Source organism: Excalfactoria chinensis, chromosome 3, assembly GCF_039878825.1.
Source record: "Excalfactoria chinensis isolate bCotChi1 chromosome 3, bCotChi1.hap2, whole genome shotgun sequence".
In the NCBI taxonomy this organism is placed as follows: Eukaryota; Metazoa; Chordata; class Aves; order Galliformes; family Phasianidae; genus Excalfactoria; species Excalfactoria chinensis.
The window spans coordinates 18,565,260-18,588,311 of record NC_092827.1 but is presented as its reverse complement, the minus strand read 5'-3'; the positions used below and the strand labels follow the sequence as shown (position 1 = coordinate 18,588,311).

General features: G+C 38.1%; 1 protein-coding gene across 26 annotated transcripts in view; it reads right to left on the bottom strand.

The window, feature by feature from the left end:
• Positions 1-23,052, bottom strand: part of DLGAP2 (DLG associated protein 2) — a 448,809-nt gene that overhangs the window by 270,964 nt on the left and 154,793 nt on the right. The gene's annotated exons all lie outside the window — the stretch shown is intronic.

Below are 23,052 nucleotides of genomic sequence, written 5' to 3'. Positions count from 1 at the left end.
TTGTACAATAGATGACTAACATATGGTGGCCTAGAAAGCAGACAAAGGATTTTATTTTCTTGACAACAAGATAACAAGACTTTTCTTTTAGTCTGTATGCTTCCAGGTTCAGTTTCCAGCTCAGAATGTCTAAGTTCACAGTGCTCATAAGCTTACTCCTTAACTTCCAAATTCACTGGTGTACACTGTACCCCTCTGGCAGCACTGAAGCTTTAAAAGAAGAATAAATATAACTTAAATGAAATTATTTTATATTGTTTAGGAGTGGAACTAAGAAGCTGAACTTTGACCTCCAGTGACAAGTCCTATGCTCTTCACCCATGTATAGCCTAACAAGCTGTATGCCAGAATGTTTCAAAGCTATTGCTAAATCTTTCACATGAGTTGCACTTGGTAAGAGTGCATCATGCCCAAAGCCAAGTACAGTCAGCCACAACTGATTATTTAACAAATATTATTCAATCTGGATTTTGTCTGTGTGCTTCCTCTCTGCTGGTGCATCCAGTCATACTAACCACTTTTTTATTGAGTTTTATCTCTTCTACATTGTTTCTCATCTCTGCTTCCAACTAGCTAATTATTGAATCCTTATCATTTAATAAATAGTTTTCTGGCTTACAGAGAATACTCACATTTCCTGAATTAATCAATCTAAATGGTATCTTTACAGCCTAAGAACACTATTTTGGTGCTCTTTGAAACAATGAGCAATTCATCATCATATGTGCCTGTAGCACCTCCTATATGAGGAAAGGCTCCGTAACCTGGGTTTGTTTAGCCTGGAGAAAAGAAGACTGAGAGGGAATCTGATTAATGTTTATAAATATCTAGTGGGAGTTGGGAGGCAAATGGATGAGACCAGGCTCTTCTTGTTGGTGTGTAGTGATAGGACAAGGAGTAATGGCCTAAAACACAAACACAGGAAGTTTTGTACAAACATGCAGAACTTCTTTACAGTAAGGTTAAACAGCACTGGAACAGGCTTCCCAGAGAAGCTGTGAAGTCTTGTTCCACAGGAGGTATTTAATGCCCATCTAGATGCAAATTTGTGCTACATATTGCAGCATACCTGCTTTAGCAGGGAGGTTTGACTTGATGATCTCTTGAGGTCCCCTCCAACCCCTGCGATTCTGTGATTCTGCAATATATACATCTTATATACATATGGTGCTAAGAAATGTGCACTTGGTGTTCTGCAAAAGGCTGGGAAAAGTCAGGCCCTACACAGAGATTCCCAGAACAATTTCTACCGAGCATAGCAGATTGGCAGTAGCTAACGCATATGGTAGTAAGAGTGCAGAAGTAACCACTCAAGGTTGGAACACACATTGGAAAGTTATCTTGCTTTTCCTTTGTTTGGTTATTTTTTCTAATTTAAATTCATGAAGAGATTTATGAAATCTTTGTACAGATATTGCAAAATAGAACTATGGATGAAAACCTTCTAGGTCTGATCTTGAGACTTGTTCCTAGAAGAAGCAAAATGTACTTGCTGTACAAAAGGATTAAGCACAGAGCTAGCATAAAATAATGACTAAACTACAAACAGCTGCAAGATTTGATGTGTGAACAGCCAGCCTACTAGTACTGATAACTATAGGCAACATACAAATATTTTTTAGAATCTTATAATGCTAACATATTTGCAGTGTTTTGCACAGTATAAATATAATGCAATGAAGTGACAAAATTTGCAGTAGCTACTAACGTTGCCATGGTATTACCAAAGGGCAGAGAACACAGGAGAGAACTCTTTGTGTGTGCATTACTGTTGGAAGAATAGTCAGGAAAATGCTGAAATTACTCTCTCAGTTAATACTGGACAAGAAACAGGAAATCTGTTTGTGTGCATGTGGCTCAAGTCTGTAGCCTTACAATTGAATGTGTCCTTTCACACTTATATCCATTTTCATGTGAACAGAAGGCTCTAAACACAGAGCAACTGCACTCCATCACCATGAACAAGCTTGTGCATATCAATGAACAAAAAGCATTAGGATCTGCCTTAAGTGGTTCAATTGGATTTAATGGGACAACTCTCATGCACCTGAGAATTCAAATCTGATGCAGTAAACAGGGATTCCTAAGAGAAATTATGATGCTAAAAGTAAGAAATTTGCCACAGAACATGTTTACATAAACCAATATACGAGGCCTACCAAAAAAAAAAACAACAGTATTTGACTATAAAGCACTTGGACAATTAGACCTTACACTGAACCAGGAAAGCAGAGCTATACTTCAAATAAAGCAATACCTGCTATATGTGTTTTTTAACTGATGTGTTTAACTGACAAAACAAAAAACAGCACTGAGGATTTAAAGATGTTCTATATTGATTCAAAAATTGTGGCAATTCTGAGATATTATTATTCATTTCATTTGTAAATTTCAGTAGACTTCTGCTGAGCCACACAAATGGCAAACCTGGCCAACTGGGTGGATATCTGACTTGATTACTATAGTGAGACCAAATACCCTGTTATGCTTCTGCATCATAACTTATTGATTGATTATATGGATTGTGGAATTCAGATATTCAAAGAATTGTAATTAAAATTCATCAAGCAACTTCCCTCATTCATACACACAGTTGAACTTGTAGCCATAAAAGAAGAAAAAAATATTCCAGATTGGTTTTTACACATCTTCTTCAAAAGTCCCCCAGTTTCAAGACTTGAAAATGCTATGTGACATCTCATGAGTCACTTCTTAGCCATCCTAGCAGCCTGAAGCCAAAAAGTGTTTCCTTTATATGGCTGAACAGTGCTCTTCACCCTTTTGGGATAGAAGGTACTGAGTATGAAAAGCCTATTTGCTTAACCCTTCAAGTGTCTCTCCAGTAGGAAAAATGAAGACAGCAACACAGCGGAAGAAGCAGAAAGCAACAACTGTCCTGGATGACCATGTGCAGGGAAAACCTTCTAACTCCATCTACAGAACAAAGCACTAATGCCACCTGGAACCGTCTAAAAGAAAACATTTCAAATCATTTTATACCTATTCTATTTTTACTACACTTTTTACTTTCAAAACTACTGTCCTAGGGGCATTCTGGGAGAACAACAACATAGAAACGAATAGTCACTGATGAGAGCCATTTGCATTGTGCATTTATGTTATCGGAATGAGCCCTTACTCTAAAAGCAATCTTGTATTTTAGTTCCAGTGAAAAACAAGAAGACATGAATTTCCTGTGCTGTAACTGGTGGCTCATTGCCAGCTTGCTTGTAATTATTTCTGAGAATATTTTACAGGTCATGTTGCCTTCAGTATTTTTTTAATAAAGTCCTTGGGTGAGCAAGACAGAGCAATTTGTTAGGATAAAAAAAGGAAAATATCTTTAAAAGCCTTCAGTCCTTGAAAGTTTCCTACACTTGGGGTTTCATTTTCAACTCTATCGACCCCACCTCAATTTAGACATGGGCTTTGTTTTTGAGGTGACCAATTATGAGCTGACAAGCTGCCACTAAATGGTTGCTAAAGCAATTAATATTAAAAACCCCAACAACTTCATAGGGCATAATTGGTAAAGTCTGGCTGCAGAAGAAACAAGCAAGGAGAAAGACGTTGGTGAAAGAAACCATCTTAAGTTCACCCTCCTGCACTGCTTAGAAGGTCTATGGCAATAAGAAGAGCAGTGGAGACCAGGAATTAAGAAAAGGTATTGGACCTATGGCTGGGCCTGAAGAAAGACAAGAGGGGTGTCTTCCTTGAATGTTTAATTGTCTTCATTTCTTGGTGCCCAAATCAATAACTACATTAACTGGCATTAAGGAGAATTTCTTGAGCTAGGAATGTTTTGTTAGGACACACCATCATTCTGAAGGACTAATGTTTTACGTGTTAGGATGTGGTGTATCTTCTGAAATGCTGATATCCTTAAAAAAAAAAAAAACAAAACAAAAACAACAACAACAACAACAACAACAACAAAAAAAAAAAAAAAAAAAAAAAAAAAAAACCACCTTTTTATGTATGAAGGCTGCTCTGAAAGTGATGTCTCCTATTTTAGTATGTTGGCCTACAATGTCATAGGCAGATATTGGTGGCCTGGCAGTGGAGGTTGAACCTTCCCACCAGTATTCCATCACATTTTGTAGCTCTGTGACAGATGGCAGCAGAGGGGCAGTCTGACAAAATGGCATCCTACTTGGAAGTATGGATGAAGCAAAGGAGTGTAAATGAATCCCTCCACGTGGAAAAAGTGGTAACCATTGACATTCATCAACACTTGATGAATGTTTAAGGAGAGCAAACAGTGGATGTGAGAACAGTGAGACAGTGGAGGGTGCATTTCAGCAGTGGCAACAGTGATGTGAAAGACAAGCCACATTCCTGACAGCCATCCACAGCTGTCACATGCAAAATGAAGAGAGTCTTGATCAGCTCATCCATGTGAATCAGCAGATTATGATCAGTACAGATGAACTGTATGTAGAGCTGAATATTGGCTTCAATGCACTGGAAATGATGGTGTCAACATTGGAATATCACTAAGTTTGTATCAGGTGGGTCCTATGAATACTCACACAGAAACAAAGCAAGCTTGTCAGGTCCTACTGAACCAATATGAGCCTGAAGATGATATCATTTCAGTGATGATATGAAGTGTCACCACTATGAGCCAGAGTCAAAGTGGCAGACCGTGGAATGGCAAGACATGATTTACCCATGGAAGAAAATGTTCAAGATGCAGCCTTCAGTGGGTTAAATGATGTGCACTGTCTTTAGGGATAGGAAAAGGGTGATCCTCCTGGATCTCCTCAAACCCAGGCAAAGCATCAACTCTGAGATGCTGCAGTACTGACTAAGTTGAGGGCTTGAACTTCCAGAGTCAGGCCAGAGAACAAGACAACCTTTCTCTTGTAACACGATAATGCCAGACCCCATACCAGTTTGAAGACCATGGAGTACAATGCCAATCAAGCTGCTTGGGCCAATGATAGATGGACTCTGTGGGCAACGTTTTCCTAGCAATGATTCTGTCAAAGAATCCGTGAAACAGCGAGTCACCTCCAGTGGTACAGACATTTATGAGCATGGCACGCGAGATTTGTTCATCACTGACAAATATGCATAGCTAATGGTGGTGACTACTTTTAGAAGCAGCATTTTGTAAGTGAGAATTCTCTCTATCAAATAGTGTTCATTGTGCTCTTTGTATTTGTATCTAGTGTTTCCATGGAAATAAGGAGGAAGTAATACTTGGGAGCAACCTATGCATATGAAGTGATTCACAGTAACTCTTAACAGAATAAACTATGCCATGTCAGTATAAAATACATATGCTCATAGACTACCATCACTTTTGTATACTCATAATCATATATGGTAAACCTAGTGCACTCCTTCTGCATACATACACGTAACACATTTGCTATATTGAATGATCACACAAAGGGAATCAGAATCATTACTCTGACAAAGTACACGTATAGCGTTTGATACACAGATGTGTTTCTTTCCTTCCATTTTTCTGTTCTTATTCCTTCAGAAGGAGTGACGAGCTGGTGGCAGCCCCTAGAAGGTGGCACATTTTTGGGGGGAAATGCAGCAGCCTCAGTTACTGCAGGACAGAGGCTGAAAAAACAGAGTGAGAGAAAAGCATGCCCAGATCCTGCAGATGAAAGAGAGACCAAATGATTACTAAGAGCAGCAAAGGGCTACAAGGAGACTGAGTGGAGATATTACCAAGGACCAGGAAGCGCATTCATAGTTTGTGAGAGCTCAGAAGTGAATAGACGAATGAAAGCAAAGATTGTCCTGTGAGGTCACAGGGAGAAGAGAGTCACTGGATTATAAACCTCGTCTCTCCACTCTGTTTTATCAGGTACTTTGAAATCTCTTCAGCTTTTATTAACTATTCCAGTTCATAGCCTAAGAGAATCTGCCTTTTTTTTTAATTTCAAAGTCATTTGGATCCTCTTAGTAAAGCTCTTTATGAGGAAAAAGTTCAGGTTGTGCTACCACAAAGCTCTGGCAGTTTTAGGCTCTCACGGTTCTCAGTCCTCAGTGAAAGCTTAACAGAAAGTACACTTTACCATAAGGAACATAATGTCTATTACGAACTATAGAACTGAACCATTGACAACATAAAGGGCTCACTTGAGTATGTCCCGTACCTCCTACAGATTCGATTTATTCAGCCATGTGGCTCATCATTCATTCTGCTGCTCTCAAAAAGGAAACTATAGATAGAGTAGTATCTCTGATACTGAATGTCCAGGCGGTGAAAGCACAGCACTAGTGTCAGCAGTGAAGTGACTGCACGGCATTGAAGCTGGAGTCCAAACTGGGTTAACAGTACCTTTAAATGCAGACAGCTGTAATTGTGCCACCAATCCATGCATGGCTAGAACAGAGCTGTAGTGCTTAGATGTGGCTTTCTGGTATGAGCTATCAATTACAGTGTTTGGTCCACAACACGTACACATCGCATTTGGAGGCATGTCAATCTGAAAATATTTGAAGTGTACTCGATAAAAGCTGTCATAATAAGCATTAATTTCCAAGGACCTACTTAAAAATAATTAAAAATAAAATAAAATTGTCTAAAGAACACTGCTGTGATCAAAGAGTTCAGATTCCTCACCAACTCCAGAATGCTGCAGTAAGTCTCAGAGAACCAAATTACTGTGATGCTGACTTTACATGCCTTCTTACTCTGTGCCAGTGTAAAATGTCATGCAAATATAAAACAGAACTTAAGAAGAATGCTACATATGTCCAATTGTATAATATAGGAAGCTGTCAGTCCAACAGTAACATACTAGCAGAGGTAACAGCAAATAAAACAGGGAAAATATCACCACAGAGACAAATCCCAGTCATGTAAGCTGCTTGTCAGATTAGTGCTGTGGAAAACAGAAATTTTGGCCTGATGTTTTAAAGATTATTATTATTTTTAAAGGAAATAAAGCAATTTCCTAACATTGGCATGGGAAACTTGATATAGTTATACCTGTGTTGTAAAGGAAGATGTACAGATAAGTCCCTCCGCAAACAAACAAGCAAAAACCTAAACAGACGATTAAGATTCTCCATGAAAACTAAATAGGATATTCAAATTAACAAACTTTATAAAGTGTTCAAACTGTATAACATACTATGAATTGGCTACCAACGTTTTAGTCGAACAAATGAAGTATCAGGCTGGATTAATCAATATCCTGATGTTACCAATCAGAAACTTCTCATATAAGTTCAAAGCTAAGGAGAATTTGCTTCACAAAATGTTCAGGTTTAATTCTTAGTTGATTTTTATTTCCACTTTTTTATAATAATCCATCTAGATTGCCTCATACCAACCTATGCACACCACATTAATAATGCTTTGCCCCTACACCACATCCTTCTATTCCCAAATGACGAAACATATATCACAAATAAATTTCATGAACAACATTCAGGAAAATGGTTACTTTACTGAGAGACTGATGAACATACACAAAATCTGTCTCATACACAGTTCTTATTTATAGAAGGGCTGCTCTGAAAAGTAATGCCTTCTATTTTATGCTATTCGTCCACAACATCAGAAGAGAATATTGGTAACACGGCAGTACAGGTTGAACCTTCCCACCTATATTTCATTAAGTGTTGTTGCTGTGCAACATATGGCAGCAGACAGGCAGTCTGACACAATGCCTCTGACATGGAAGTGCATACAAAGCTAAGATGTGAAACTGAATTCCTGTATCTAGAAGAAAATGGCACCCACTGGCATTAATCTACACTTGTTGAAGGTTTATGGGCAACAAATAGTGGATGTGAGCACAGTGAGGCAGTGGGTTGTGCATTTCAGCAGTGGTGACAGTGGGCCACCTCCGCTGGAGCAGATTTTTATGAGTGTGGCATGCAGACTCGTGTTCTTTGCTGGCAAAAATGCATAGCTAATACTGGAGATGATGTTGAAATACAGTGTTTTGCAGGTAGGATTTTGCTCTACCAAGTAGTGTTTACTGTGCTCTTTGTATCTGTCTGTTGTAGTTTCAATGTAAATAAATAAAAGGCATTACATTCAGCATGATCTATGTATACAGGGCCCAAGAAAACACCTCTTTACACAACAAAGCACGGGGAAGCCAAAAGTTTGGAAATCCAGGGTGTAAGACATTAAGATTTTGCTTGTCTGTCCAAACCCTTATAAACAGAAAGCGCACTGATTTTTCATTACAAACTTTCGAAATGTTTTGATACCACTGATGTGCATCACGTACAGAATTGTGGATGTATCGTTCCAAAGATACGGATGCACTTGCTTAATAAAATTCTGAATGGAAAAACTGAGGTAATTATGAATATTTCAGGAGTGTCTTTTTGAGAAATGCAATGTCCTGAAGCAGCAGTGTGGTTATTGATTGCTAATGTGCTGTAATACCATACAGTTTCTACAAAGCTCTATTAAAAGGTAAATATGTCAGAATAATGTACAATGTAATTTAAAACAATTACAAATCCTTCCAGCATAACAAGCAAGACAAAATTAAATGGTGTTGTACTGAAGGGAGATTATTTTCAGATGGGTATTGAATTCCTTAGCTCTTCATTGAAAATCTGTGATGCAGAATGGCAGGTTCAAAAATAATACACTTCTCAACATCAGCAAGTGTCTTTAGATTACAGATGGTACTTGCTCTTTCATTTCAAATACTCAAATACTTACTTAGCACCTGCAATTATTTTATTTGGGCTCTTTTCAGCCCCATTTATGGAGGGCTTACAGAGAAAAGTACAGGGATTGAGCTTATTGTCACATGGACCTACTTAGGATCATTTCTGAGACCAGCATCCTGACCATAAGGTACTGAACCTCACAAGGGTCCTTCCATTGAGATGAAATCACCTTCATTTTCTGGTCTTAATCCTGCAAATGGCTGTCTGATGATCAGCCAGTACTTCTGCACAGAGCTCTACAGGCTGGAAGAAGTTTTTGGGAGAATCATGGAGAGGGCACAAACATAAAGCTATTTAAATGGACAGTGCTGTGTGTTATCTCCTACTGATAACATTATATACCTCAAGGATGTGGACAGTTTAAAAGAGTAATAGAGATGGGTGTTAGCAACAGAAATCCTGTGGAAACAGAGATCCTTCAATACCTTTGAAGACAAGTAGGAATAATACATCAACAGATTAATACTGAAGGGCTTTTGCTTCAAAAGCATGGGGAAATTTCACATATCCTAAACTATGCATTATTTTTGAAGCAGCATTCTAGCTATATGCTGTGATTTTCATATGTAAAATGCTATGCAGGCAATGTTAACACATCTATTTTGATAGAAGTCTTGTTGGCAAAAATATCCTTTCTGTATAGTTCATGTTATATATCATGGTTATCCCATCGTTTCTCAACATTATATGCTTTTCTTACTTCCAAAATCAACTTAATCCTAAAAATGAAAACCTCTTAGCTTCTAATGCAATGCTCCAATGACACCAAGGCTGTAACTACTAATTTCCACAGTCAGCTTCTTGTTTGTTATGATGCCATCCATACAGTGGCATTGCCCAGCACAAAAAAAACAACAAAAAACAACTATGTTATTTATACATGTGACAGTTCTGAAGGAAAGTAAGCACTGCCAAAAGGTCTCTAAGACTCCAGGCATGCAAAACTCAAATTAATCAGATCTTCAGTTTTACAGTTTTCACTTGTTATTCTTCCCCACTGACTTAATATCTCTTCCTTGGAACCTCTGAGTTTTTGTCATCATTCATGTCTATGACATTGGCCAGTACAGTGCTCTTGATGACCGAGGTGAAAACCACAGCTAGAAGAGGATGTAACTCTTCTTAGAAGTAACTGTCATTCCTCTAAAATAAGGTTCAAAGAGATCAAAGAGCTGAAATAGATTAACAAAGTGTAAATAAAAAAGAAAATAATAAAAAGTGTAAGTTTTCCGAGGAGCTTGGATTTTTTTATTGTACACTTGCTACAAAGTCAAATAAAGGAGCAGAGGGCACATTCTGAGTACATGAGGGTGCAGACTGCCTTTTAACCCATTCTTTTATGTTTCATAAGGAAAGATAAAACAATCTGAACCACTGCTAAGATGAAGGTTTTAACTGAAAGGCTTCCCTTATATTAATAGCTAAGTAGCTGCTGAGATACTAAGTAATTTTCTCCAAACACTAAGAAATAGGTATCTAAAGAGCTTGTCAACAGCTGGAGGTGTTGCTCTCTGTTCATAAAAAGAGAGAGAAATGAATGAATGAAGTATTGATACAAATGCTTTCATAGTTCTTCTGCCTCTCTCAAAAGTAAATAATGAAAGAGTGGTAAATAAGTAAACTTTTGCTTTTACTTGCTAAGGAGAACAATGATTTGAATCTTAATGTACAAATAAATTACAATAATGTAAACAAAAGCTTCTTTAATAACTATTACTGTAATAACAAATTACTGAATTAAAATATGGCTGAAGGCTGCATCACCACTCCAGTTTTTAGGTGGTTTATACTGATGTTTTATCAGACTGTAGAAATACATGCTTTTCATAGCATTAAAACAGTATAATTATTGTTCCTATCCAGGTAGGTGCTGGAGGCCCATTCAGATTCCAAAATTAACTCAGTAGGTAGGCAAAATCATTCTGTCTGCCTAAGTGTGGATGTAATAAGAATAACAGTACAGAAGGGAACTCTAAAGTTATTAGGAAAAGAACATTTGATAACAAGTTGTTAAACTTTCACCAATAATTCTACCGTGAAGCTCAAGTTTGGTTTTCCTCAATGTATGGTGTGCACATAAATCAAAATCAAGATCTCTTTCTTCAAAATGTTCAGGCTTTGGAAAATCAATGCCCAGAACAAAGCAAATCTGTGAAGTATGAATTTCCCTAATAGCTGGTCAAAATCACTAGTGTTTTTCTTTGTCTGTTTTGAAAGATGAAATTTCCTGCTACGTTACACCTTAACCTTAACAGAATAAACCAGTAGAAAAAGAGGCTGGAAGGAATAAGCTCTCAGAAGAAAAAGAATGGGTTCGCTTCCCTCCTGTTTCAAAGAGCTGTAATTTAACAAATGGCCTCTAATCATAAATTTCCCTGGAAAAAAAATCGAGGGAGAAGAAAGGCAACGCAGGCATGGAGATTTGCCTGTCATTGCTTCAGGGCAGGACAAGGGAAGGGCAGATGCAAGGGTGCTCACTATGCTTTACATAGCCCAAGTAAGAGACTTGAGTAAAGAGCTCTGTCAGTCTAGCTTCCTTCAGGGGCCATACATTCATTTACACAGATGATGACTCCTAAGAATAAATAATGTGCCAGCAACAATCAATTTTTTCCTTCCAGTGTAAGATCTAACAGTACCATTATCAACGGATCTTCTCCATTCTTCTTACAGGTTGTAACAAGAGGCAAAACATAGATTTTTACAGTAAATGAAATATCTCACTGAAAAGTATTCTGGCAACGTTAGGCATGCATGAATATATATATCTTGCTTAAGCCAAACCTGTTGGAATAAAAGGAGGAAAGCTGCTTCAATGTTCCTCACATCATCTGGACTTTTAAGTCATCATCAACATAATGGTGTGGGTGTTCACGTGGAATGCATCTATTTAATTAAAAAAATATATTAAATTTAAATAAAAAGAGACCATCTGAGCACCTCTAACAGATGCTGCAGTGCTCTGAAGTTGCTTCTCAATATCTCTCAAAAAAAATCAGATCTACAAAGTTTTAACAGTTTTCCACTGCCTGGGTGATTCATGACATGGACCTGAAAGCATATCCCTGACTCACTTAGAATTCCTACTTGTACATGTTCACATTGTACTATTATAAAATTTGTTCAATATTCAATAAAGCATTTTTTATTACATCTTTCTTTGTACTTTCTTTCCCAGTCTCTTTCTTAAAGACGGGACGAGGCCAACTCAATGCAAGGAAGAAGAAAAGAGGTGAGAAAAAAACCTTCAGATGGCTTGCCACTTCTAAGTAACTAATGAGATTTCTACTAAAATCATTTATCTCCTAAATGGGTTGAAATATACCTTCTTTCACAAAGGAAAAATAGCTAACGAAGAGTCAAGTTCCATTATGTTAGTTAGCTCTTCAACTGGAAACTATTTATTTATGTTTTAAATAAGTCAGAGTATGTCTGTTTTTCTAAAGCAGTAAGAAAATGGAATGTGTAGGCAATGTAGGTTTGTCTTAGATGTGGTTCCTGCCTTACCAAGTACAACTTGTTTCCATACACTACAGTAACTGTACTTTAGCAGAACAGAATTCTCATGGATTTAAGTAGAAAGAAGGAAGAAATGATCCACAGTTTGCTCAAGTTCCAGCACTCAACTCACTGATAATGGTTTTGTTCTCAGTTAGGAGACAACTTGCAAAACAAGTGTCCACTTTTCACCAAAATATCACTTAAGTTTATAGTACATAATCACACACCTACTACAAAATCAATGGATTATTTCCCAGTGTTTCATAGTGTGAGTGATTTACAGTAAGCTTGCTTACTTTACTTTAAGATTAAATTCACACATATAATGACCAATTCACTTACCATTAGGAAACAAAGCTTATCTCCAATATTTAAAAATCAAGTATTTCAAGCTCTCCAAATAAATGTTTTGGTTTTGTGCTTTTTTTTTCAGACTGTTCAGATTATTGGGGAGAAGATAGAACAATATTCCATTAGGACCTATTCCTTCCTTCCAAGACGAAAATAAGTGGAAAAAGTAAAGTATCACTTCTAAACTGTACACCGTACCCCTACCATTTATTTTCATGCTGCCATATAATGCCTGTATTGGCTGTAACCTGTCTCCTGATATGTATGAAAAAATGTTACTATTTTACTGTATCCCTAAGTCTCTTCTCACATAGTCATAGAATCAATGAACAATTTGAGTTGGAAGGGACCTTTAAGACCCTCTACTTTCCATCCCCTGCTATAGGCAGGGACACCTCCCTCTAGACCAGGTTACTCAAAGCCCCATCCAGCCTGTCCTTAAATGCTTCCAGGGAGGGGACATCCACATCCACTGGGCAACCTGTTCCAGCGTCTCACCACCCTCACAGTAAAGAATTTCTTCCTAATATCTAGTCTAAATCTACCCTCTTCCAGTTTAAAGCCATTTCTCCTCATCCTGTCACTGCATGTTCTTATAAAAAGTCCCTCCCCAGCTTCACTGTAGGCCCCTTCAGGTACTGGAAGGCCATTATAAGGTCCCACTGGAGTCTTCTCCAGGCTGAAGAGATCCAGCTCTCAGCCTGTTCTCATAGGAGAGGTGCTCCAGCCCTCTGATCATCTTCATGGCCCTCCCCTGGATCCACTCCAACATCTCCATGCACTTCTTGTGCTAAGGTTCACAGAACTGGACACAGTACTCCATTATTTTATATTATCTTTTCCTTCTACTCTATTATTTAGTATTATAATTGTCTTGATTACATTCAATTAACAAACAGCTAATACATCTGAGTTTATATCTAGATATTGCATGACTTTCAAAAATAAATAAGTTGATAATCTATTAAAAACTGCAATTCAAGAATTAAACTGCAATTATGTCTATGGCACAACAATGAAGAATATAATAAAAAAAAACTTTTTTTCCCCAAGTGGGAGGGTTATGTTTTTGTCTTTTAAGTCCTCCGAGCCTCGAGGACCTTATTTTTAAAGGTGATCTTAATTTTCTTAACATTCTTCTAGTTTTCTGGTTATTAACAATGGAAATTTTCTTCACAATTTTAGACTCTTTCACTGTCTGAAATTTGCTGTTTGGTTTGTTTTTTTTTTTTTGTTTGTTTGTTTATTTTCAATCTGAAATTTGCACTTTTCTGTAGAAATTTATTTCTTTCATTGAAGTATATGAGTGTGATTTGCCTAATAACGATTTCCAATTAGCAAAGCATTTACTGAGCTTTCACAGTCAATATTCTGTGATAGTAAAGCAAGCTCCTGAAGGACTTAAAAATTGAGACCAGAGCCCACTATTCAAAGAAGTCACGAGACAGGGTATTTTTTATACACATTGAAAACAATTTTGTTGCAACTGGCAAGGGAGTACTGAGAAAAGCTTAATTCCATTAGAGTCAGCCAATATGAACATATAATAGCAGTGTGTTGTATAACTAAGCTGATAGAACTCTTTGAAGATAATACTGCTATGATAGATAAGAAAGTGATGCAGACAGCATGCATTTTTCAAGAAGCATTTGATAAGGTGACATGTCAGAGAGATGACTGGTTATCATAAGGAAACCTGGCTGGCAGTGTAACAAATATTAGAGAACTGGAAAGTGCATAATGTCCTAAATATACAAAAATATTCCCCTTAGTAACCATAAATTATAAGACAAACTTAAGATACACAAACTTAAAGACACATAAGTGGCACAGACAACACTAGATTCATGAGAAACATAAACATCTGGAAGGTAGTACAGCAGACATTCTGCTGCACAGAGTTACAGGTACATACTTCCCAACATTTCATTTATTAAGACAGGCATCCTCATTCTGGACCATTGGGGTGACTGGATCACAGATCATTGACCTTTTCAATTTTGTGCCAGTGCTTCTACAGAAAATAATGTACATGGAGGTGTAGCATGGAAGTTGGCCTCCATTTTTTTTACTGGAGGCAAGAAGTCAAAACTGCTATTTTTATTTGAAGACCCCATTCTTGCTATTTGCTCCCTTCTCAGGAAGCTGTGCTAAAATTAAATTAACCACCCAGCACTGTAATTTAATGGACTACAAAATAATCTCTATGCAAAAGTACAGAAGTCTTTAAAAGCATGAACTAGATAAAGCATTAGGAAAGCAGACCAGGCTGAAAATTCTAGAACTGCAGTAGGAAAGATTAGATGGTTTAAGTGTTCTCTGAACAGTGAATGACCAGGTTCTCAACTAGTCTGTCTCCTTTGAAATGAAGTCCCCAAAGTCTCTGAAGGTCAACCACTGGTCAGCTCATATTTTCACATTCCCATCATATTCCTTTGAAATGTGTGAATCTACTGTTCTTCCCGAGCCAATGCAATCGTGCAGCATCAGATCAGTACTGACGAAGTGTCAACAACTGGTAATTATTACTAGAATATTTACTTTGCTGCTTAGGTATGATAACTAATTAAAACAGTCTTTGTGCTTTTGATGAATACTGAAGAGTTAATAGATACTTAAACTCATAAAAAGTTTTTACATCTAACCTCTGAAACTGTTTCATAATGAACTCTCAGTAATGACAGATTCCATTGAATTACTGTCTATCCAGGGACTGACCGAACCCATGATGCTGAAGCAATTGTTTTCCCAAGAGCATCTGTGCTTATACAGCATATGAAGTAATTCATCATTGGCTTGATTTTATTTTCAATCTTATACTGAACTCTTCAGCCTACATTCCATTTGTCTATAATATAAGAAATACAGCAGCATTGAACATAAGTGCTTATTTTATTTAGTGCTCCTATTAATCAGCCTTCTACTACGTTCCTGCAATCCCTCTTGCATACGGTTGTTTTACTTCTAGGATAAACATCTTTCTTTATTTTGAGTTGTTTTAAAGAATATTTCATAGCATTGCTATTTTAAAGCTTTATCCTGGTTGTGCCAATTGTTTCAGACAAAAACTGATAAGATTGGAAAGATGATGAACGTCAGTCAGGATTAAAAGCTGTTTACTAACCATTATTTCCCAGTGGTCTTTTGCTGTCACTGTTGCACCAAGAGAGAATAAAAATTATAAAGGGTAGACCATTAGGGAATTATCTAAACTACAGAGAGATCATTAAAAGAATGAACTCCTCATCTTATGCTTAAAACTGTACTTCAGCCACTTTTGCAGCCTTTGGCAGCTTTTAGCGTTCTTTCAAGTTTATGTCACACAACAGTGTTTTCAGCCTCACACATCTGAAACATCTGTGTTGTTGTGTTTTTTTGGTAAAACATGCTAAAAAGCACTGGACAAAAAACAACAATTTCCATACTCACAGATAATTCCTTTCCTTTACAGTTAGAACAAGCCCTGCTTTTGATTTCGCTAACACTTTTACCCAGCAAAAGTTCACCTGTAAGGGACTTGGTGGTAACTATACACCTGGGAGAAAATTAGCTTTGCAGTTTGGGAAAATAATTGGAAGGTATTAACGGAAAAACAGCAAAATGTTGATTACTATTGCAGTCTTAAAGTGTTCTGTTTGAGAAACTATACCAAAAAACTGTCTTGTGACAATTTTAACTAAGAAATCATGTAAGGATACTGCTCACAAAATAAGGAAATGAATTGGCTCTTCTTTTTCAGTTAATCCTTTTGATCCACCTAATTTAATCAAGGTTCAATAGTTTCAGTTAGATGCAAGTTACACCAGAATTAATCAGATGAATTATAGGCCGCAGATATGAGCCTTAGTGTGATATGTCAGTCCATCACACCCTTGGGCCAGAAGTATATATTATAGAATTTATTTTGATAAAAGAACATTTAACTCCTAGGCCTTCTGTATTTCTTCGCATCCAGAGCCAGAATTGGTGCTTCCATATGAGTATGTAGTAGCTTATAGAATACAGTTACCAAAAACTTGTTGCTCAGTGACTCCATATGATGGACAAACTCACAAAAAATATATTCCCATACAAAGACATAGTTAGTATTTATATTTTTGTGAATATATTCATGGAATGGACTTCCAATAATTCAATCTAATTCAATAATTTTAGTCTTTTGGCTTTGTAAAACAGATGTAAATAAATTCTGCCATCATTTTGCAGCACTGATATATACCAATACAGATTTGAATCAGGAAGAAAGCCTTCTAGGATCGTAGAATCATAGAAACATAGAATTAGCCAGGTTGGAAGAGACCTCAAAGCTCATCAAGTCCAACCGCAGCCTAACCATAGTACCCTAACTCTAAAAACCCTCTGATAAATCATATCCCTGAGCACCACATCCAAACGGCTCTTAAACACATCCAGGGACAGCGACTCAACCACCTCCCTGGGGAGCCTATGCCAGTGTTTAACTACCCTTTCTGTAAAGAAGTGTTTCCTGATGTTCAACCTAAACTTACCTTGGCACAACTTGAGGCCATTTCCCCTCGTCCTGTCACTTGTCACCAGTGAGAAAAGACTTGCCCCGCTCTCACTGTAAGCACCTTTCAGATACTGGAAGAGGGCAATAAGGTCTCCCCTCAGCCTGCTTTCCCCAAGACTAAACAGCCCCAGCTCCCTCAGCCTCTCCTCATAGGGCTGATTTTCCAAGCCCTTCACAAGCCTTGTTGCCCTTCTCTAGACCTGCTCCAGTACCTCCATGTCCTTTTTGTACTGAGGTGCCCAAAACTGAGCACAGTACTTGAGGTGAGGCCTCACCAATGCTGAGTAGGCTTCACCAGTGCCAAGTATGGATGTGAATGACTCACAATGCATCTGTCACTAATACATGCACACCTGCACAGATAAGAAAACAAAAATATAAAAAATTTCCCTTTGATCTCAGTTATATTTTCTCATTAATTTATCAGTCAAATGAAGACTACAGGAAAAGGAATTCTATTGTATACACTGCAGTAGCACAGTGACAAAAAATTGTTGTGGGAAACAGGATGAACACAATTGTGAAATATACCTTGTGCAGCATAGTGAAACATACAAATTCAAGTTCAAAATAAAACCATTGCTATCAAACAGAACAGAATGCTACCTTTCCTTATACCTAAGACTGGGAATTGTAAACATGTGAACACAGTTTTTGTTGTTAAAACTGTACAACTCAACCTTGTCTTCCTATTTAGAAAGTTTCATAGAGTGGTATAAGTATTCTTGATAACGGCTGCAGAAGTGATATTGTTTTTTATACAGTTTCCATCCAACCTTTCTTGCCATCTAACTGAGCATTTCTGTGATGTGGAGGGTAGAGATATTCTGTGCCAATACATCCACAGTAGACAAGTAACTAGCCATTATTTCTGCCACAATAAGCAGAGCAGAAAAAGTTACCTGGAATAAATACTGTCTTTTCTTTACCTTTATCCCATTGTGTGAGCATGGACTAATTTCAAATTCTTCTTCAAAGAGTAAGAAATTATTAATCTGGTACATGAAAGACAGCAGTCACACCCACTGATATAAGCAGTTTCATACTCACACATAACAGGACTATGGTGTAATGTCTTTAGGCCATCCATGTAACGGAAATATGTATTATTCAGCTCTACTCTGATGAAAACAGGCAGCTGCTAAAATGCTCACAGAAACCATGCTGGATATTTATCCTTTGCACCACATGTAGCCTTGTAGAATGACCTAAGCTTGCAAATTACAGTATCAAAAACTGTTTGCTGCTTTTTGTAATAGAAGGTGGAGAAAGAGGTTATCATGGAGAAGAATAAATTTGATTCTAAATAATTTCCTCAGTAGAACATTTATTATGAGTTAACAGGGGATAATGAAAAATCTTCACTTAAATATAGGCATTAATATTCTGTAAATAAAATAATGCACTGTGGTAGCCTCCATGTTTTGCTGTACATATCTGCCTGGATCACGCTGGGGGTGGCTTTCTGGGTCATGAACCACAGCTGACGGCTTTTCCCCTCAATCTTATTCTTCCATGCTTACTTTAAAGAGAAAAAAAGCACGCAACCCTCTTGCACTGAACATATTACTGACCAGAGCATAGTGATGTAGGGAATTGCTACTTCTGTAACACAACTACTAGGATAATCCAGGTCCTAAATTATTCTGAAAAGAGGGAAATATATTGCAACAGTCTAAAATTACAGAGTATCTGATTTTCAGTCTTGGGAGTTAGCTGGTCTAGAGCAGCCTGGGATTCAACTGAGGGACTGGGATCCACTGAACATGTTCAGAGAGTTTGTTGAAAGTGAAGGATTGATTAAACCTCTCTTTACAAAACCACCAAGCAGGGAGGGGGCTGCAGGAGCAGCCTCAGCAAAGAGAACAACATCCCAGCAGAGGCCCATGGAGGAGCAGGCTGTCCCCTGCAGCCCATGGGCACCATGCAGAGCAGATCTCCATGTGCAGCCACAGAGGAGCCTGCAGTCCAGCAGTGTGTGAGGCCTGAAGGCCACAGCCCATGGATTCGCATGCAGGAGCAGCCTGGACTGGAGCTGCAGCCCAAGAAGAGTGAGCAGCAGTGGTACAAGAGGTCTGAGGGAGCTGCAGCCTGTGGGAAGCCCGTGTGCAAGAAGATGGGGACAGACGGCATCCTGTGGGAGGGATCCCATATGAAGCAGGGGCAGAGAGTAGCCGCGAAGGAATGGCAAAGACGAAGCATTACAAGCTGATTGCAACTCTCATTTCCCACAAGGGAATTCACTGGCACAGGTTGCCCAGAGAAGCTGTGGAGTCTCCATCCTTGGAGACATCTGAAGCCTGACTGAAATGAGGAGTGTCATGGCCAGCTCAGTCAGGATCCTGCTTAGAGCAGGTGGGGTTTGACTAGACAGTCTCCAGGGATCCCTTCCAACCTCAGAATTTTCTGTGATTCTATGAAATAACTCAGCTGTAACCACCTGCTGAAAATGCACTACCAACATGAAAGCTGTAATCATAATTGCATTCCCAGAAGAGAACTGTACAGCTGTGAACTTTAAGGCACCTTTGACAATGGAGGTGAATGTATCATTTCTTGCATGAAAATCTAAAGTTTTCTCTAAGAAAAAATTGTTAGCATTCTCGTTTTTGCATGGGAGCTTTGTGAGGCAAATGTGCACATGAAACAAAACTTTGCCAGTATAAGCAATTTCTTTAAATAACAATTGTAATAATATAGTAAGCTTCTCTTCGCTGTTCTTAATTGAAGATTCAGTCCACCTTGCTTTCTTGGCTAATCCTTCTCTTACTGAAAGCCAAATTGGAATGAGATAATTGGACAGTGTTTGAAATTACTCAGTTTTGTACATATAATTTAGAGGTCACTGCGTGGTCAGAAAGTCATTTCAGAATTGCTTTATTATTCTATTTGTGAAAGTATGAAATAGTAGTACCTAAGCTGTTTTTCCTTCAGAAGCAATCTGTTGTTTCCTCAGGTCTACCTGTAGGGAACACGGTTAGTCATGTTGCCGGGGACAGGAACTATTCCAAAATTCAATTCTGCCTGTATTCTAGAGAACCAACACTTCTTCCATGCTTCAAAACAAGACCGAATTCCTTCTTCTGTCTATATCTTGGCACTGTTGTCAAGAGAACCAAGACACAGAATGCCTTTCAGATCCATCCCTTACTTGCCTTTCAGTTTACAGCACCAGTCAGCCTTCTGGTCATGTATAGCACACAACAACTCGTGAGAATGCTGAGCATGAGGAAGATTCCATTTCCTTACCTCCTGAAAGGCCATAAAATTTAGAAAAGATGCTTGTCATTAGTCAGTTAGTGCTGATACACACTTCTAGTGCCTGAAACATTAAAAAAAACAGTACAATCCCCCAAAATCTGGAAGTCACTGCAATCTAAACATTTAACACCTTTTGCATAAACTTAGGATATTCTGTGATTAGATATAAAGGAGGATAGAGAATCTTGACTTATGTCTGGAACACTTCATAAAGAAGATGATAGCTTGCTTTCTTCAATCTACTCAGCTTTCTCCCTTTCTACTATGGATGAAGTTTTATCTGCTACACTTTATGTGTAGCACAGGGAAGGACACATACATTAAAGTCAAACTGACAGTCTGCATCACTTTGTAAAAAGAAAAGGCTTTGCCTCAGTCCCTTCCTCTACCATCACGCATATTTATTATTTAACCCCAGTGATGATGGAGGAACACAGATTTGGGGAGGAAACGGAGAACATTAGGTTTCCAGGAATGGAATGGAAAAGTCACACATGGCAAGAGGGAGAAGGTGCACTGTTAGACTTGGAGGGGAGAAAAAGGACAGAATTTGGCAAAGAGAGACAGTGTACAGTAACAAAGCTTCCAGTATTTCCAGTTACCAGCAGAACTGTTGGCAGAACTCATGTTAAAGAGTCCTTAAGTTAATATATGCATTTCATTTCCAGGGCCCGATCCAAATGCAGATGGCTGAACACTGCAGTGAATAAAGGGCTGAAACATTACTAAAACTTGCTCCCACGTAAAGTCAGAGAGGTACCACCTGTCCAAAGTGGGCACTCAGAAGATAAACCAAGGCACATAAAGACAAGTGGTAGAAGAAAACATTTGCTGTTTGTTATTCCAGTTTGCTATTAGTTGGCTAGATTCACTCTACGCATTTGAATAAACTCTCAAATAAGCTGCATAAAAGGCATGTTTTCTTCCTGGATGCTGCCATGCATAGCTTTATTAATGCTAGCCCAGATTTTTTCAAAGTAATCTATACCTTAATGTTCACGGTGAAGTAAAGCTGAAGTAACACAACTGGTGAATGATACATTAATACCAATGCAATGAAGTGTAGAGGCTGCTATTAGATTCCAAGGAAAGGGTTCATTTTTATTTATGGAATTTTTAACAACCTGGGCTGCCTCTTTCAGGCTGTCTTTCTGCTACTCCTATTAGCAATGAGCAAAAGTGTCTGACTAAACAAAAGATCTCTTCTACACAGAACCTCTTTTAAACATTTCTGTTTTCTTCTTGTCCAGTAAGCTGTATAAATGTAAAAGGGACCTTTAGTCTTCAAAAATTTCACAGAAGGGAGAAAAGATGCCAGGTACTGAGAAGAATATGATTCATTCTTTGGTCTGATAGTTCTGTGTAATGATGGAGTTGTGGTAAAATTGCCATATTAATTATTTAAGACTGTTTAAAATACAGAACATGATTTCTAAATGTCAGAGGAAAACACTCTCCATTAATCTATACAGAACAAAATAGAGACCACTACAGCTATCAGATATCTAGTCTGCTCATACCCTCCCCCCATTTTGTTGATTTTAAGGCTGGAATTCACAGACCTGAATCAGGATGCCACATTCCCATTCACCTTTGTAGAATTTAGGTGCTGATGGCCTTCAGGATGCGTGTCAGTGTACCTGATCACATCATGACAGCTTGCCACTCTCAGGAGCCTGCAGTTGCCTCTGCTGCTCACTCCTCACAGCTCCTGTTGCTCATCCATTGCTATCTTCCAACTCTCCCCAATCCTAATTTCACATCTGCTCAAGAATCGCTACTTCTCTCCCAAGCTTCCTTCTCTGAACTTCCAGATTTATACACAATTCAGATCAGCTCTAAAAGTGGTGTTGAGCTTTGTTCTCCAGCAGGCAGGACAAGTCCTGATCCTACTGAATCGTGTAGGAGTTTCTGGTTTAATTCACTGCCTTTAGTGTCAGTTAGAGCAGAATTAGGCCATTTGATACTAAATTCTCAGGATGTGCCTGAATAAAAATAGTACAAATACTGTGGAATTCAAGCTCTTCATCCATAATATATTCATCTTGAAGTGCACAGCTGCCATGCATATATTTATGTAACAGCTATCTGTAGAAATATTTAAGCATTCAGTTCAACTCTGAAAAAAAATATTTAGAAAAGTTAAGGAAGGCTAAATGGTGACAGAAAGGAAGAGGAGATGGCCATTAGACAAACATGTCTTCAGAAAGCAGTAAACCTCTAACATTTTCATCTAAATCACTGAAGAAATATAGCAGGGATAGAAAATGTAAAAAGAAGGACAAGGATAATCAGACATATGGAACAGGAGGGTAATATAAGCAGACTGCAGCTTTTCAGCCTATAATTAGACGGCTTAAGGTGGCAACGATAAGCATCTCTGTAAGAAATATTATTCACTTTTCACGTTAAATATACTTGAAGCAATCAATACAACTCTCAAACAGCAGGCTCAAAACAAAGACAACGCACTTAATTTACAGAACCCATTTCCAGAACATGTCACTGAGACCAATAACGCAAACAGGTTGAAAAACAAGATTGGGTAAATTTGAGAACAACAGACACTGTAAGCTTTGAAACACAGAACAACCTCCAGCCCAGGATGATCAGACCCAGGAGAAGCTTCATGAAGACCAGAGAGGAAGGTGGCAGCAATTTCTCTGCATTCCCTCTCCTGTGTTCACCATAACCATCAGCTCCCAAGATTGTGGGCCTCTTATGTCACA